General features: G+C 39.8%; 1 pseudogene; it reads right to left on the bottom strand.

Annotated features, from left to right (window-relative positions):
- Window positions 1-2,303: 2,303 nt before the first annotated feature.
- Window positions 2,304-2,402, bottom strand: LOC117273848 (small nucleolar RNA R71; annotated as a pseudogene).
- Window positions 2,403-19,969: the final 17,567 nt, after the last annotated feature.

Below are 19,969 nucleotides of genomic sequence, written 5' to 3'. Positions count from 1 at the left end.
ATGATAGTTCCGGGAACAAGGTTTCCGAGTACAGTAATGATGAGATCAAAAAGCGGAAGAGTAAGATTGTATTAAGCTTTGTATAGAATGCAGTGTAAGTTTAGCCATAAAATTTGTGTCTCTTACAATGATAACTCATGATAGGCTATAATCTCGTGTTTTAGTCGCTTGTTGCATTTTAATTGTGTTTGAACTTTAATCGCTAGTGTTTTGCACTTATTTTGTATTTTATGCCTTGTAGGAGTGATTCCGAGTGATGTAGATGTTATGGAGCTAATTCGAGTGATTTGGAGCTTTGAAATCTGAGTAAAAGCCCAAGGAATTTAGTCGGGATCGCGTTCGGGGGTCGAGGACCAAGTCTGAATGTCAAAATCGAAGCAAAAAGCCGGACTCTGAGAAAACTACACTAGCGCGGCGCATGGCACTCCGCGCCTGTGCAAATTCCTGCTCCTGTCAAAGTGCAAGCTCTATGAAGTTTTCCACTGCTGCCCCGCCTGGCGCGTCGCCCCATGCGGCGCGCCTATACAAATTTCACAGAGTAATTGTCCTAATTCGCATTGGAAAAAGGTACTTTCGTTTGGGCCCGACCCTACTTGGTATAAATACATGTAAAAATATTACTTTTAGGACATTCGACACATCTAAGACCTAAGGAGGCTAGAGAGAAGGTGGAGAAGCAAAAGCACAAGGGATTCATCATTCAATCCTCATTCGAGACAAAAGTTTGGATCGTTTTATATTTTTCTTTATATTTGTGATGAATTACTCTATATCTATGGAGTAGTTCTCTTTAGGGATTGATGGATTTGGTGTATTGATAATTGTTTATGGATATTAACTCTAGTTTTTATGCATTGAATCATTTTGGGTGTTTTAATTGTAGCATTTATATTCACATGTTCATATAACCGAGAGAGGCATAACTTGTGATATCTTGGCATTATCTTGTGGGTTGAGTTCATTAATTCTTCTTAGTAATCGAAAGAGGCTAGTTGAATCATTGATTAAACCTAGTTAGAAGGATAATCGGAAGAGGTTCTCCTAAAGATCAATCCACTATGAATTCTTGCATATCTTCACCGAGCTTAAATTGATTAATATTGTGAGGTTGAGACTTAATCGAGAGAGGAGTTTCTACTAAACTTTTGAACTAATAATTGAGTGAATTCAAGAGACTCACTTGAACATTAGAAGTGAATTCGCTAGAGTAAAATCCGAGATAATTATCTTGCACCTATCCAATCAAACCCTATTTTCTCCCATTGGTTTCTTCCTTGCTTACTTTTGTTGCGATTGTCATAGTGAATTAGCTCTAGATTCTTAGTTAATTTTAGTTTTAGTCAAATAATTCTCAATTGTTGATCATTTTGGATAGCAATCTAGCTACAAACTATGATAATATTGTTTAACTCCAATCCCTGTAGATACGATATTATATTATACTATATTCGACTATCGAGCATAATTTTGTATTGTGTTTTAAGCTCATCAAATTTTGCCGCCGTTGCCGGGGATTGAAAAATCAATAGTGTTTGAAATAGTTGTAGTGCTAATTCAAGAATTTTTCTTTTTATTTTTATTTTTTCCTTTTTACGGTTGGTGTTCTTTGACTGTGCGCAGGTTACAGGTAAGAGTGGTGCATGACTCGATCTTCTGGGGAGGAAGTGCTAACATACGAACCAGAAATAGAAAAACAACTGCGACAGCTAAGGACGAAAAGAAATCTCCCTGAGAATATTGAGAAGGTTGGGCAATCCTCAACCAAAGATATTATGGCGGGAGATGATGATAATATTAATTTGGCTGCAAGAGAGGAAGCCCAACAAAGAGAAAAAATTGCAAGGGATGCCGAGAAAACAACTCTTCGGAATACACAACTTGTATATGAGGAGGAGAGGGCTCGGAGAATTGTTCAGAATCAACCTTTGGGTGCTAGGAGACCACTTGGCGATTATGCTAGACCGGTCTACAACCAAGGCTTATCAAGTGTTAGACCACCTCTAGTGGCTGCGAACAATTTCGAATTGAAGTAAGGGTTGCTCCAAACTCTGCAAAAATGTTGTGTCTTCAGAGGGAAGATGAACGAAGATCCAAACACACATCTAATGGACTTCGAGGAGATCATGAACACCTTTCAATACAATGGTGTGTCACAAGATGCAGTTTACTTAAGGGCATTCCCCTTCACACTCAAAGATGATACAAAGCACTGGCTTCGAAGCTTGCCTTATGTATCGATTAGAACATGGGATGAGATGACCAGAAAATTTCTTGACAAATATTTCTCATTAGCTAAGATGGGAAAGTTTAGAAGAGAAATCCATAACTTCTTCCAGAAAGAGACTGAAACTATGTTTGAAGCGTGGGAGAGGTTTAAGGAATTAGTTCGAAAGTGTTAACATAGCGGAATTGAACTCTGGATGCAACTCCAGGATTTTTGGGATGGTTTGACACCGGCCTCGCGTAGAAAATTGAGTAATGCAGCTGGAAGACCTTTAATGAAAAAGACACCAGAGGAGATAGTCGATATTCTCGATGAATTATCTGAAGATGCAAATTAGTGGCCCTCTGAAAGTGCTGAAAGAAGAAGGGCGAATGGTGTTCACCAGGTTGATGCTAACACATCTGTGTAGGTACAGCTTGATGCCATGGCGAAAGAGATAGGGAAGCGGACCTTAGCTTCTATACAAAGAGAGAATCACACAGCTTGTGATATACGTGGAAGAGGACATCCCACTCATGAGTGTCAGGCCTCAACTAAGGAAGTAAATGCTGTGGGAAATTATAACTTCAATGCAATGGGTCAGAAGCACCCCGGTTTTCCATGGAGTTCACCTGGGGGTACTGCACATACATGGAAACAAAACAACTCCAGATTCCGGGGACAAGGAGCTTCAGGCTTCCAAAATCAGCAAAGGCAGCAGTTTCAACCTCAACAATCCAATCAGCCTGGGCTAGAAGATCTTATGAAGTCCTTTATTGTCAAGACAGATGAGAGGTTAGATGCTCATGGTGCAGCTATCAAAGAACTTGGCACAGGGTTGCGAAACTTGGAGAAGCAAGTGGGACAAATTGCCACCGTATTGTCTGAAAGGATCCCAGGTACTTTGCCAGCTGATACTGAAAGAAACCCCAAAGAGACGGTAAATGTTGTAACTCTAAGAAGTGGACAAGTAGTGAAAGAGCCCACCCCTATCCAAAAAAGGTGGTACCTGAAAAATAAAGTGGGGAGCAGCTGAAAAATGAAGTTGATAAGAAGAAGAAAGGCAAGAAGGGAACTGAGAAAAAGAAGAAGGAAGAGAATTCAAGAAGGGATGAATCTGAAGAAAGCAAGCAGATGCCTGCTTTACCTTTTTCCCAAAAGCTTTATAGAGAGAAGCTGGACAAGCAATTTAAGAGATTTTCGGATATGCTGAAACAAGTTAATGTAAATTTTTCATTCACAGATGTGCTCTCTCAAATGCCAGCTTATGCCAAGTTCTTGAAGGAAATCCTTACAAAGAAGAGAAAGATAGAAGAAACATTAGTACTCAAGCTCACAGAGTATTGCAGTGTAATCTTGCAAAACAAACTCCCACAAAAGTGTGGAGATCCGGGGACTTTTACTATACCTTGCTCTTTAGGCACTATTAATTTTGATAAGTCTTTATGTGATTGCCTCAATTAATTTAATACCTTTTGTCTATTTACAGGAATCTGAAGAATGAGATTGGAGAGATAAGGTCTGCACCAATATCTTTGCAGCTGGCAGACCAAATAACTATCATACCCGAGGGGATAGTGAAAGATGTCTTAGTTCGGATAGATAAGTTTGTATTTCCTATATATTTCACAGTGGTGAAGCTAGAAGAGAACAAAGAGGTCCCCCTTATCTTAGGAAAACCATTCTTAGCAACGGGTAGAGAAATATTGGATATACATGATAGAAAACTCATGCTTAGAGTGGGTGAAGAGACTGTGACGTTCGAGATGAATGTAGAGACTGGGGTGATAAAGGAGAAGCCAGCTGCAAGTGTTGAGTGGAAGGTGAAGGGTTCAAAAGAGAAGGCTGCAGTGAAAGAAAAGTGTGGGGTATACCCCAAGAAGGCTGAGAAGAAGCTATCTGCATGGATGTGTGCATTGGTTCGGGCGCGTGGAATGGATCTCGGCTTTGACTCAGACCCTTACTAAAAATTCAGGGAAGTTTTCTTTATCTTATGCTTTTTAATTGTGTATCATGGGGACATGTCATGACTTAAAGTATGGGGTGGGAAAAATTGTATGTTGTATGCATCTGTGTTAGTAATTTAATTTTGTTGTTTTAGTAGTTAGATAGAAAAATGAGAAAAACCATCAAAATTTAAACATTTTGACTTTTTCCGAAGATGGATATCATTCAACGGGTTTCTTGAGGGATTAAAGTCGAAAGGAAAAGATAAAAAGATTTTCTTTTGTAGTTAGTGTAATGATTCCCCCTTGGTTTTTTTTTGTGCCGCGGTTCTTTTCCAAGGGTTTTGTTTGAACCGAATGTAGTTAGTTTTTATTTTTTAGAATAGTAGGAAACCTTATGTTGTGTTTTAAATTGAAAGCAATATTTCTTGACTCCATTATACCTTAAGAATAGTGAGTGCTTTAGTTGTGACGCTTAGGCTCGATTTTTGACTCTTGCATAAGCACCTTAAATTGTATGATTTTAACTTTGCTTAACTTCTTTGACTAGAGTGTCTTGATAGTCTGATCTTGAGTGAGTTAGGTGCCATGTGTGTGTGAGGTTTTGTGTATTCTGTGCATTATATTTGATGTCTAGAACTTGTCTCGTGTGTTTGTAAAGCGAAATAGTAGTTTTGTTCAGTCTTAGAAGTGATTTAGGCATTTCTTTGTTGAGCCAGTTATATACTTTTACTCACCTAATTGTTATGTATCATAGTTAACCCTGTCAAGCCTGTAATCTTGTTTATTTAGCAACCACATTACAAGTTGTATGTATTTATTTGAATTGACCATCTATTTGAATCTAATACCTCTCGTGAGTACTTGAATTTGTTATGAACTTTGTAAAAGTTGAAGTGTGGGGTGGTTGGTTTGGCTTTTGAGTGGAACTAATGAAATAAGGAGAAAGGTGCACTGTATTGAAAAAGTAAGAGCTATTTGAATTGAAAAAGGAAAAAAAAAATATTGTTTGATTGTGCAAAATATTCCATGATAGTGGTAAATCTTGATGTAATTGTGCTTAAAGAAGTTGGGAGTTAATATTATTGATGTAAAGGTAAAGTTATGGTTTGACATAAGGGTGGGGTTTTGAAAATTGAAATGTATGTATTAAAATGCTTAGGGAGGTGGAGTCACTCTTATATCTAAATGTATCCTACCCATCCCGCAGCCTACATTACAACCTATTAAAGTCCTACTTGATCCTTGACTAAATGGGCTCGATTAGTTAAGTAGTACACTACGGGCAATACAGGCAAGCCTATGGTTCATCATTTGTGGCATATGAATGGTGTTTCTGAGAGTCAGTGAATTCTTTCTATCTTGAGTTCCTAATTGTTCTTAATTTCTATTTTGTGTGGAACGACTCTCTATTGTTGTGAGGGCACTTGATTCACGAATGAAGGTAATATCGTTGACCTCTATATTAGAGTAAGCGAGTGGTTTATAAATAGCGCGTGATGCTTTTGAGTCAAGTCTAGAGGCAAGAATGTTACACTATTGTGCTTAGCCTATTTTAAATATTCTTGGTATGATGAGTTAGGAGAGTTATGTAAAAAGGTCGTTTCTTTATAAAGTATAGTTTGATTGCTCGAGGACGTGCAATGGTTTAAGTGTGGGGTGTTGATGGTAGGCTATAATCTCGTGTTTTAGTCGCTTGTTGCACTCTAATTTACTGTACTTTAATTGTGTTTGAGCTTTAATCGCTAGTATTTTGCACTTATTATGTATTTTATGCCTTGTAGGAGTGATTCCGAGTGATGTAGATGTTATGGAGCTAATTTGAGTGATTTGGAGCTTTGAAGTCTGAGTAAAATCCTAAGGGATTTAGTTGAGATCGCGTTCGGGGGTCGAGGAACAAGTCTGAATGTCAAAATCGAAGCAAAAAGCCGGACTCTGAGAAAACTACACTAGCGCGGCGCGTGGCGCGCGGCGCCTATGCAAGTTCCTGCTCCCGTCAAAGAGCAAGCTCTCTGCAGTTTCCCACTGCTGCCCCGCTTGGCGCGTCGCCCCATGCGGCGCACGCCTATACAAATTTTACAGAGTAATTGTCCTAATTCGCATAGGAAAAGATGATTTCATTTGGGCCCGACCCTACTTGGTATAAATACATGTAAAAATATTATTTTTAGACTTTGACACATCTAAGACCTAAGGAGGCTATAGAGAAGGTGGATAAGCAAAAGCACAAGGGATTCGTCATTCAATCCTCACTCAAGACAAGAGTTTGGATCGTTTTATATTTTTTTTTATATTTGTGATGAATTACTCCATATTTATGGAGTAGTTCTCTTTAGGGATTGTTAGATTTGGTGTATTGATAATTATTTATGGATATTAACTTTAGTTTTTATGCATTGAATCATTTTGGATGTTTTAATTGTTGCATTTATATTCACATGTTCATGTAACCGAAAGAGGCATAACTTGTGATATCTTCACATTATCTTGTGGGTTGAGTTCATTAATTCTTCTTAGTAATCGAAAGAGGCTAGTTGAATCATTGATTAAACCTAGTTAGGAGGATAATCGGAAGAGGTTCTCCTAAAGACCAATCCACTACGAATTCTTGCATATCTTCACCGAGCTTAAATTGGTTCATATTGTGAGGTTGAGACTTAATCGAGAGAGGAGTTTCTATTAAACGTTTGAACTAATAATTGAGTGAATTCAAGAGACTCACTTGAATATTAGAAATAAATTAACTAGAGTTAAATTCGAGATAATTATCTTGCACATATCCAATCAATCCCCTATTTTCTCCCATTGATATCTTCCTTGCTTACTTTTGTTGCGATTGTCATAGTCAATTAGCTCTAGATTCTTAGTTAATTTTAGTTTTAGTCATATAATTCTCAATTGTTGATCATCTTAGATAGCAATCTAGCTACAAACTACGATAATACTGTTTAACTCCAATCCTTGTGGATACGATATTATATTATACTATATTCGACTAGCGAGCATAATTTTGTGTTGTGTTTTAAACTCGTCAATAACTAGGCTCACTATTTATAGTTGTGTTTAGGAAAGGAGGCCCTAGGATCGTGCCCTCCTTTAATGCCAATTATGAGGGTTATTGATGAAGATGTAACGGTAAACATAAATGTCAAATTCTCTTAACGGACCGTCGCTCTTAATGTTGCAGAATATTCCCTATTAAATGCTATCGGGCAGGGAGCATTTAATACATCTTTATGAACGTTATCCCTTCCGGTGACAAGTGGAATGGCTGTGTTCGGTCTTAGGCTATCCTCGTCTTGGGTTCCACGTGTATTTCCTTTAGATGACCACGTGTCATATCATATTTCACTTTATACCGTCTCCACATTTGGATGTACAAATATCACACATATCAAATAGCACATTTTCCATTCTATAACTAATACTATTGCTCTAAATAATACTCCATGACGAAGTAAACAAAATTTTATTATTTGTCTCTCGGTACTTGATATTTCCTAATAATTAGTAGCAAACAATAAAGTATTTTATCATTAATAATTTGTTTAGAGAATTGCATATAAATACAGTCCACACATATACATTGTAATTAGGAGACTTATATACAACTTTGCAAAGCTGTAACCCAAATATAATAAGTCAAGATTTAACATCCAACCAAAATTGGTTCTCGAAATTGCTATTCAAAATTTATTTTTAAATGCTCAAGCTTCTAACCCAATTTCCGAATCAATAAATATGACTCAAATATTAGTTCAACAAACCAAATCCATTTGGGTAGTGAAAATCAGATCTTTAACGTAATCCACCATTATTGAATGAGCTTAAATAAATAGGTTTAAATTTCGACTCTGATTTTTTATGAGAATCTTGGAGTGATTGTTATTTAGACTTGTTCTACAAAACTTGAAGTCATTTGATGGAATTTGGACCGGTTTGAACATGAATTGAAACTCTAAATCATAGAAAAAGTTCGTATAGAGACGCTTATACATATTTATACAATATTATACATTTTTATACAAGTCAGGTACATTATGCATATAAGTGTACAAAAGTATATAACTACATATAAGCACAATAGTGAAAATATGTTGTTGATACGCTATGTAGATATGTGTATAAGAATAAAAATATGTGAGAAATCCATTAAATATATGTAAATAATATATTAATCTTGAATATAATAATGTATAAGAGGTATTTATACACCTCTATAGTATTTAAGAGGTGTTTATACACCCCTATAGTATTTAAGAGGTGTTTGTACACTATTAAACAATATTACATATTGTTATACAAATAAATTCTATCGATGGAGTTTCATGTGATATTCTTTCTTCTTCTTCTTCCTTGAGCTTCTTCTGAAATTTAACTCAAATCTACTCCAAATCACTTCAAATTTAAGTTTTAAACTCCTCTTGATATTTTCAATCAATTCGGACAACACCTAATCCAAACAACTAACAAACTCGAAAAACCCAATTTCTAAAATCGAAGCTCGAGCGACTTTTAATGGTGTAATTCTATTTTTCAAAATTTTAATTAACCACGGTAAAGAGAAATCGACTCCAGCTCGAAAAGAATGCGGCTCAAATATTCAAACTTCAATCTATTTTTTTTTTTTAAATCTCGACTTTGAATTCGAAAAAACCAAATAGTGGAGGTTCAAAATTTTCTTTTAAGCCTCTCAACACACAAGAAGCAAATTAAGAGCCCGTTTGGATTGACTTATTTTAAGTGCTTTTAAGCCAAAATAACTTTTAAGTCATTTTGTAGTGTTTGAATAGAGTAAAAAAGTGCTTTTAAGCACTTGTTTTTAAACTAAAATGACAAAAACTAGCCAAAAGCCAAAAGTTAGAATTCCTAACTTATGGCTTAAAATCTATTTTGGTTTAAGAGTCACTTAAAATAAGCTCATCCAAACAGACTCTAAATTGATAACAGCTTTGAATCTGGAAGGAGAAGTGAAAGAGAATAACAATAGGAGGCATTTCATGGATCAATTGCACATATATTCTAAGAAATATATGTTATTTTCGTCAGCATAAATATTAGGTAATTCTATCCATCAAGGCTCGGATAAATAGAAAGAATGCGCGTATAACAGAATTTATGCAAGAAATTTAAACCGAAAATCTTTCATGATTCTCAACTCACTTTGTTGACATGTCAATTACGTACACCATATAATACTCCATTTGTTTTAAAAAGATTGACACTATTTCCTTATTAGTATGTTCAAAAAGATTGGCATCTTTCAATATTTCTTTAATAAAAAGTATTTATAGCCACACAAATATTATGGTAGATTTTAGACCATAAGTTTTAAAAGTTTTATAGCCACAAAAATGTTACAACATATTTAAGACCATATATCTCAAAAATTTTACCTTTTTTATTAAAATTTGTATCAAGTTTTTAAGACCATATATCTTAAAAGTTTTTTATTACAACATATTTAAGACCATCTCAAAAAGTTTTTTTTAAATGGAGGGAGTAATTTTCATGGCTGCATGACCATACAAGAATTAATAGGCACTAAAGACATGATATGTGAAGTACGAAACGTTTCGATCGAATTGCTATTTGGTCAGTACGACAGTAAAGCTAGTGGTAGTTTTTGCTTCTTGGTACTTCTATTGCTGTACCAATAAATCAGTGACATACCCCTACCAGCTCACCTCTGTTAAAGCTCCCCTTTTTCTTTTGCTGGTAAGACTCATAAATACATCAATCAAAGTTTTCCAAACGGTACGGGGTAAAATATGTTCATTTTTAATGATCGTATGAGAAAGCGATATGTGAAATCGAACACAAAAGATAGTCAAACTCGGAGACAATAATTCCGCTTGTCATCGGAGAGAATGATATTCATAAAGACAAAATAAATGCCGCCATCCGGTAACCTTCAATGAAGAATATTCTACAGCATTAATTACATGATCCGTTATAGAGAATATAACATTCACTGTCCACCGTTATACATTCTTCAATGGCCCTCATAATTGTCATTAAAAAGGAGCTTAATCCTAGGACCTTGTTCCCTAGGTGTAACTATAAATAGTGAGTTCTATCATCATTATAAGGACACAAATTTTCTTACAAGCATATACTATACTTCATCAAAAGCTCAAATAACATTTTATTTTCTTGTTTATTTGCACTGTTCTTATTACTATCGGTAGCTCTACGCCCGGAACTAAGATATATGTCGTTTATTTCAATTTTAAGACTAAGTCTAATATTTCTGTCTAATTTATCTATTATTTTTGGATCAAATTAATTCATTTATTTATAAATTATATATAAATTTAATTATATCATTTTACGGATAAACACAGGCTGCTTTAACATGGGCGCCTCCACCGTTCACCCTTTGTCCATAAGTTTTGACATTGAAAGTGCATCTTCGTGTCTTTATTTTATCCAAGCGAAGATTTACAACCACGAGGAATTTAATATTTACAAATTAAATTTTAAATACAAATCTAAACATACATGTGCACAAATGCTTCTAACGGAAAATGTGCACAATTGGGAGAGAGAAGTGACTTAATGGGCGTAAAGCCTGGCCAAGTTTTTAAAATTAATTTATTTTAAAAACTGCTTTTAAAAAATATTTTTCAGAAAGTTACATTTGATGAGAAACACTATATATTTGATTAATTAATTTAAAATTATTTTTGAATAGTAATTAATATTTGGACAAGCTTTTAAATGATGTTTCTGAACAGTATTTTTCAAAAAATAAAATATTTTTTGGGAGAAATTAATTTTTTATGTTCTAAAAAACTGCTTCTACTTTTACTCTCATATTGTTTTTCTTTCTAAATGCTTGGACAAACACCTTAACTTTAGAAAAAAAATATATTTGACAACAAAATACTTTTGATCAAAAGATGTGTATACGGGTGAAACCGAGCCAACTGAACACCCCGATTTCCCGGTGAGACAAACAAAGCAGGAACGTGACCGTAATGAATCGGAGTTAGAGCGAGGAGCCCCTCATATCGGGGCTCGGGCAAAACACCTGCCCTCGGGGGTATCAAGGCCATGTCCTCCGGGTCCGGTTCGGGGATCAAGACTTCGGAGAGCATTACCAAACAACTGCACACGACTAACAAAGGGCCGTGATGATCGTGCCCAACCGGATATCACGGCGTGAATCTCGGCCCCTATCGGCAGAAAATCAGTAATTATCGAAACAGAAAATTTTTACCTTTCTTAGAATTGTACTTAGGGTAAAACTCCCCTAATATATAAAGGGGGAAAGCTTATTGCTCAAGGGATACATTGTAACACAAATACCAAGGCAATCTATTTCAATTCTCTTTGTCGTTCAAAATTCTTATTTTTGTTCTTAAGTTCTTAAAGTTCGGAGAAACCCTGTCTAAAGGAGCAATGATATGGTATCACAACCTGCCCCCTAATTCCAATGATTCGTTTGCCATGCTTGCAGATGACTTCATAAAAGCTCATGACGGGGACATCAAAGTCGAGACCAGAAAATCAGACCTCTTTATAGTGAAACAAAGAGATAATGAAATGCTCAGGGAATTCGTATCGAGGTTTCAAATTGAAAGGATGGACCTGCTTCCAGTTGCGGATGATTGGGTCATTCAAGCATTCACCTAAGGACTCAACCCCCAAAGCTCATTGGATTTACAACAGCTGAAACAGAATTTGATAGAGTACCCGGCGGTAACTTGGGCTGACGTCCATAACAGTTACCAATCGAAAATCAGAGTCGAGGATGTTCAGCTCGGGGCCCCCTCTGGGTCTGTGTATCCCATAATAACTAATGACATGTCTAAAAGAGTCGTCGATCATATACCAAGACCAAGCAGAGATCAGTATCAACCGTATAACGGAGATCGAAGGGGCAGCGGATCCGGACGTAACCCTGCAAAGAATGAAAAAGAAGCGATCGAGGTCATAATAGCCGGGGACTCATGAGCCAAAATGGTTTCGACAGGCCAATCGGGGTCAGGGAGGCACTGAGGTTATCAGAATACAACTTCAGCATCGATGCGGCTGGCATCGTGTCAGCCATCGGATGCATCAAAGATACCAAGTGGCCTCGGCCATTGCAGTCCAATCCTGCCCAAAGAGACCCCAACCTGATGTGTAAGTATCATGGCACTCACGGCCACATGACTGAAGACTGCTGACATCTAAGAGAAGAAATGGCATGGTTATTCAATAACGGACACCTCCGGGAATTTCTGAGTGATCGAGCCAAAAATCACTTCATAAATAGGGACTCCAACAAGCAGACCGAGCAAGAGGAACCTTAGCACGTCATCAACATGATCATCGATGGAGGCGACATCCCCTAGGGGCCATGCTGAAGTGCACTAAGGTGTCCATTACAAGGGAAAAGCGAACCCGGGAATACGTGTTGAAGGCATCGTGCAACCGCATAACCATGCACTGGTAATTTCTGTACTCATAAATAAATATCTAGTTAAGTGTGTGTTGATGATCCAGGTAGCTCGGACAATATCATTAGATCGAGGGTCGTAGAGCAGCTGGGTCTACAAGACCAAATAGTACCTGCAGTCCGGGTCTTAAACGGATTCAACATGGCATGTGAAACTACTAAAGGGGAGATAACCCTGCCAGTGAACACCACCGTAACCATTCAGGAAACAAATTTTATGTCATCGCAGAGGATATGAGGTATAACGCTCTATTCGGAAGGCTATGGATTCACAACATGAGGGCAATACCCTCGACACTACATCAGGCATTGAAGTTCCCCACACTAGGAGGGATCAAGATGGTTTACAGAGAATAGTCGGCCGCAAAAGAAATGTTCGCGGTCGATGAGGTGATCTCGATGTCTGCACTCTCGACATCAAAGAACCCAGAGTCAGTTAGGAAGGAAGAAACTAAATAGCAATCACCGACACCGGTCCAGACAAAACCAGAGAAGTAGGAGGCAGGCGAGGATGATGATTATGGAGTTCATAGGTCGTTAATCGCCCCTGCCGATTCCGATACCACCAATTCGACGGTCGAAGAGCTGGAGCAAGTCATATTGATCAAACACTCTCCCGATCGGAAGGTAAACCTGGGCACGGGATTGACTCCCGAGCTCAGGAAAAAACTCATTAAATTACTTATTGCTAATGTGGATAGTTTTGCTTGGTCCCATTTAGATATGACAGGGATCCCAATAGAAGTAACCATTCATAAGCTAATCTTGGATCCCAAGTTTCTGGTTAAATAGAAAAGGAGTACTCAGTCTGAAGTCAAGCATGCGTTCATCAAAGACGAGGTATCCAAACTCCTTAAAATAGGTTCCATTCGGGAAATTAAGTACCCAGATTGGTTGGCTAACGTAGTAGTGCCTAAAAAGGGAAATAATTTAAGAATGTGCGTATATTACAAAGACTTGAACAAGGCGTTCCCCAATGATTCTTTTCCTTTTGCCTAACATCGATCGCATGATCGATGCAACGGTCGGGCACGAGATACTCAGCTTTCTCGATGCCTATTCCGGTTATAACCAAATCTGGATGGACCCGGGCGATCAAGAAAAACATTCCTTGATCATTAAATTCAGCACCTATTGGTATAACGTAATGCCGTTGGACTAAAAAATATCGGTGCCACTTATCAACGCCTAGTAAATGAGATGTTCGAAGAACAAATAGGAAAATCAATGGAGGTTTACATTGATGGTATGTTAGTTAAGTCCCTGCGAGCAGAGGACCATTTGGAACATTTGCAGGAAGCCTTCAACATACTGAAGAAATACAATATGAAGCTAAACCTGGAGAAATACACATTCGGTGTCGAGTCCAGGAAGTTCCTGGGATTCATGGTGTCCGATCGGGGAATCGATATCAACCCCGACAAAATCAAAGCTATAGAAGACATCACCATGGTAGATAATGTCAAGGCCGTTCAGAGGCTAACGGGGAGCATAACCGCCCTGGGTCGGTTCATGTCAAGGTCTTCCGATAAGAGCCATTGGTTCTTATCATTATTGAAGTAGAAGATACTTTTCGTGGACCCCAGAGTGCCAGCAAGCTTTGGAAGAACTCAAATGGTACCTTTCGAGTCCACCCTTGCTTCATACTACGAAGGCAGACGAGCAACTGCACCTGTACTTGGCGGTATCCGAGATAGCGGTAAGTTGAGACTTAGTCTGGGAAGAGGAAGGTACGCAATTTCCTATCTATTATGTTAGCAGGACTCTAGGCGAGGCCTAAATAAGGTACCCTCACCTAGAGAAATTGGCGCTCGCTTTGCTAAGCGCCTCTAGAAAGTTAAAGCCATATTTTCAATGCCATCCCATATGTGTCATAATTTCTTACCCACTGAGGAACATAATGCACAAACCTGATCTCTGGGGATGATTGGCCAAATGGGTCATAGAAATTAGTGGGTACGATATCGAATATCGACCCCAAACCGCCATTAAATCTCAAAGTTTGGCAGACACTGTGGCCGACTTCATGCCGGCCTTAATACCCGAAGTCGAAAAGGAATTGTTGTTAACCTCGGGGACTTCCTCGGGAATCTGGACCTTTTTTACGGATGAGGCCTCGAACATATAAGTGTCCGGACTCGGCATCGTGTTGAAGCTGCCTACGGGCAACATAGTTAGGAAATCTATCATAACTGTGAAATTAACTAACAATGAAGTCGAGTATGAGGCCATGATTATAAGTCTCAAATTGGCTAAAAGCTTAGGGGCCGAGGTGGTCGAATCTAAGTGTGACACCTTCCTTGTGGTAAATCAAGTCCACGGGACATTCGAAGTAAAAGAGGAATGAATACGAAGGTACTTGGACAAATTACAGGTAACGCTGTATCGATTCAAGGAATGGACCTTGCATCACGTACCCCGGGATTAAAACAACGAAGTTGATACTATGGCTTACTTGGGGTCATCGGTTGATGACGATGAATTCAGCTCAGGAACGGTCGTACAACTCATGAAATCAGTAGTGGAAGAAGGCCATGCTGAGATAAACTCAACGAGTTGAACTTGGGACTGGAGAAACAAGTATATAAACTACTTGAAGACTGGTAAGTTGCCCTCGGATCCTAAAGAATCGAGAGCTCTGCGCATGAAGGCAACTAGGTTTAGCCTATTTGAGGGTACTCTATTCAGAAGAACGTTCGATGGCCCACTCGCCATATGCTTGGGGCCGGGAGACACCTAATATGTTTTGAGGGAAGTTCACAAAGGCACTTGCAAAAACCATTCGGGGGCAGAATCTTTGGTTCGTAAGATAATCAGAGCCAGCTATTACTGGATCGACATAGAGAAATATGCAAAGGACTTTGTGCGGAGATGCGACGGCCGTCAGAGGCATGCACCAATGATCCATCAACCTGGGGAGTTACTACATTCGGTCATGTCGCCTTGGTTGTTCATGAAATGGGGAATGGATATTGTCGGTCCCCTGCTATGGGCACCAGGCAAGGCTCAATTTATACTATTTATGATTGACTAATTCTCTAAGTGGGTCAAAACTCAAGCGTTCGAGAAGGTCCGGAAAAAAGAAGTCATTGACTTCATTTGGGACCACATAATATGCCGGTCCGGTATACCGGCCGAGATATTATGTGATAACGGGAAGCAGTTCATCAGCAGCAAGGTAAGAAAATTTTTCGAGGACCATAAGATGAAAAAGATCTTGTCAACACCCTATCACCCTAGTGGTAACGTACATGCAGAGTCTACAAACAAGACAACACTTTAAAACCTTATGAAAAGGTTGACCGATGCCAAAGAAAAATGGAAGGAAATTTTGTCCGAAGTCTTGTGGGCATACCGTATGACCTCAAAATCTAGTACCGAGGCCATTCCATTTTCGTTAGTCTATGGTGCTGAAGCATTAATACTGGATGAGGTAGGAGAATAGAGCCTCAGGTTCCAATATACAACTGAAGAATCAAACGATGAGGCCATAAGCACGAGTCTGGAACTATTGGATGAGAGGCGCAAGGCCGCCCTAGTCTGGTTGGCTGCCTAGAAACAGCGGATAGAAAGATATTATAACCGAAGAGCCAACCTCCGACACTTCAATATCAGGGACTTGGTGTTAATAAAAGTAACACTGAACATCCGGAACCCGAACGAAGGGAAATTGGGACCGAATTGGGAAGGTCCATATCAAGTCATCGGGACTATCGGTAAAGGGTCATACAAACGCGAAGCAGGGAATGGTGCACAGCTACCGAACAACTGGAACGTGACCCACTTAAAATGGTAATACTGCTAAGGTACGACCTCATTCACTTTTTTTAATATTATGAATTAGACTAACACTTGCAGGCAACAACCAAAGAAGAATGTAGTTGTTAGGTCTGAAAGCATGCGTTGCACTCTTTTTCCCTTGAACCGGTTTTATCCTAAATGGGTTTTCCGGTAAGGTTTTTAATGAGGCAACATAAATCGTGCTAATGTAGAATTGAAGACCGATTTTAAATTGGAGTCAATAGTCGCATCAACAGTATCTGATCCCTCTCAAATATCAACCTCGAATACTGGGGGCCATCACCCTTGGGTCAAGATTTTTAGCAAGGAAGGAAACTTTGTGCTTGAACAATGTAGGCTCGGTTGTTAGGATTTATTGTAAGGGCCAAACGGTCAAGTGAACCATGCCTATGTAGGCCACCTCAGCCATAATATGAGCTTTTACACGCTTACAATCTTGTACGCTACACACAAAAATGAAACAAAGTTTCTACCTTGCTAATGCATATTTTTTGCTTCTTACAAGTATAGAGCCTAAGGTATATTCCTACCCGGAGACCATCGAGCCCAAGGGCCACCCCTATCCGAGCCCAAAGGGATATCCCCACTCGGAGACTATCATCTGAGACAAGTTCAGGCGGCTCTGGTTATCGAAACCCGGAGGCACAAAACCTATTAGGCAGCGCCTAAACCTAAAGAACTACGACCACCCTAAAAATGGTTTGGAGACGTCCGAAGCCCGTAATCAAAACATAAGGACTTCAACAAAATTCTAAACCAGTTCAAAGTTTATCCTCGGCAAAGATATAGTCTAAAAACATTTAAGCAAGCACCTTGGGGAAATTTTCGGCCACTCCGAGCTTCCACAAGTTTCGAGCAAAAGTTGCATCAAGGACAGGTCTTGTTCGGACCTCCGAAAAATGACTTATTACTACGTTTGATTCTATTGCAACTGTAAAACGATACTAAGATAATAGACTTGAAAATTGCCAAAAGAAATTTTTTTATATATTCCGGAATATCTTTACAAAGGCCAAATAAAAACAGCCTCAACAAAATATATTTACTACATACAAAAACAAAAAAACATCCTAAGGCATCTACGCCTGGTCTTCACCGGAACCCGACTCGTCACTAGAACCGTCAGGCCTCCGGATTCTTCAGAGCCCTCAGAGGCTTCTTCACCTTAGGGTTCAACTAGCCTCTTGGCCTCAACCTCGATTCTTTTTTCCTCTTCGATCTCGGCAGATAGGTCGAAGCCTCGGGCATGTATTTCTTCGAGGGTCTCCCTTCGGGATAACCGCCTTACATACTCAGCAGTAGTCTTCAGGAGGGCCTCGGCTGCTTCAACATCGGCCTTGTATTAGGACACCATCTCGTCAACATCAGCCGATGTTTCTTCCAACCTAGACCTCGTTATTTTGATCTCCTTGCCAAGGGCATCCCATTCAGCGATGGACGAGCCCAGCCGTGCTTGGAGGTCCTCGTTTTGCTGAGCTCGTGTATCGGCCTTCTCCTTCACCACCCGAAGCTGAACTTTCACCGAAGACAGCTTGGCCTGGGCGGTCTCCTTCTCCGAGGCTAGCAGGTCCATCTTGTTTTCCACCCGTCGGCCATTATTTGGATCTCGTCCATCTCCTTGCGGAGTTGGTTGATCTGGTCGATCTTCTGCTGGATCTGCGAAGTATTGTTGTTAGCCTCTGCTACCGGCCCCTTGTGTCTAACTTCAAAAACTTTTACCTTTTCCACCAAGTTGGAATGCTCCTTCCTTAAGGCCGATGCCTCTTTCTGAGCTGCATCCAACTTGGCCCGGAGGTTCTTGGCGACCCCCTCTTGCTGCTCGCTAAGAAGCTTGAACATGTCCATCTTTTGGGAAAGCTCCTTGATTTCGAGCTCGAGTTGATTGACCTCAACCCGGTACCTAGAAAACTCTTGTGGTGAAGTACCGAGGCCTGCAAAAAGGAAACAAATATGAGAAACATCAAACGAAGATAATAATATATCGATGGAGAGAAATAGTGCCTTACCTGGTTCAGCGCTTGTTGCGCCTCATTGAAGAGGCATGGCACATTCACCTCATTCATTTTTGTTTGATCCTCCTCGGTCACAAGACATCGGAGGTAGCTAGCTACCCCCACAGGAGCGGACAAAACCCGAGCATCCTCATGGACATTCAGTATGATTGATCTCCTATGCCTAGGGTTGACACTTGGGGCAACGAACTGATCGATCAATTTAGGGCTAGAGCTCGGCCCGCCTGCTTCCAAGGATATGTCCTTCTTCAGAACTTCTAGGTCGCCTAGCCCGGAGAAGTCTTCCAAAGTAGTCGAGTCCACATCGTCGAAAAAGGAGTGAAGAGGATTTTCAGAACTATGGACCCCCTCGTTAGACTTCTCCTTTTTCTCCTTGGCCTCCTCGAGCATGGACCTAGTGTAGGAGGGCATCCCCGAGATCTCAATTATATTGGGTGCTTCCTTTGGATCGGAACTGGCATCCTGAGGAGTTTTACCCCGGTTATCCACGTCGGTCTTTTGAGTTTGAGGGGGGTCAATCTCACGAGTCTCCCCCTCGGATGCATCTGCGTCCCCGGGATAGGTCGTCTTGTGGGTAACAAAAATAGATTTATCCTCCGGCTCGTCCTTAAGCCGTAGGAGGAAGTCTAAGGCTGGAACCCAGGAACTGGAGCCCCTCCTAGGCTTGCAGAGCACCCGTTTCTTTGGTTTATTCACCTCGGAGCCCGGGGAGCCTGAGGGTTTTCTCTTCCTCTTCTTTTTTCCCTCTGTGGCAGCAGTAGAGGGATCAATGGATGGGGGCACATCCTCATCCCCTTTTGAAGGCCTAAGTTCGGTGGTCTTAGGTAAACCTGCAATAACAAAAAGGGAAGAAGAGTTATTATAATAAAAGGTGGAAACATAGTATTGGCAACCCAAAAAGAGGCCTTACCATGAGAACGGGCCTCCCATCGGCCCTTCGAGAGTCTGTGCCATGTACGCTCGAAGTACGACATTCGAGTACAGATGCCCTCGATCCACTCCTTTAACCGAGGAACCGCATTCGGAAACCGGGTGACAGCTGTACAACCACAAACATGAATGAGAAGATAGAAATTGAAGAAAAAGAATTTTGATGTTTAAAGAGAGAATTGCACTTACGAGACGCATTCCACTTCTTAGGGAATTGATGGTAGGCTAAAAACCCATATTTTAGCCATAGTATTACTTGCCAGAGTCGTTCACCGTTTGATTAATGCGAAGATCATGCCTACCCAGAACAACATTGATGTCTCCCGGTTGAAGGTGTGTCTCATTTATGCTATCTTGACTCGGACGAAGTTTGATCTGGGTAAGATTATGCTTGAGCACATGTCTCGAGTACGACCACTTGGGGACCACCGTCTATATTTCCTGAGTATGATCATATGACTTCTGAGGATCCACCATGTGAAGGAGGAGTTTCATTATGATCGGTAGATTCTGGTTTTGCGACCTCTTAAGCCTTTTGATGTCACAATTATGATAGACCCTCATGCTGTTGTTGTTCCTGTAGATCAAAGACTGTTCGTGTTGAGAAGACACTGCAATTTCTATTTGT

This window comes from Nicotiana tomentosiformis, chromosome 8 (genome assembly GCF_000390325.3).
Source record: "Nicotiana tomentosiformis chromosome 8, ASM39032v3, whole genome shotgun sequence".
NCBI lineage: Eukaryota > Viridiplantae > Streptophyta > Magnoliopsida > Solanales > Solanaceae > Nicotiana > Nicotiana tomentosiformis.
Note: the sequence above shows the minus strand (reverse complement) of the source record. Positions and strands in the feature narration are given on the sequence as shown.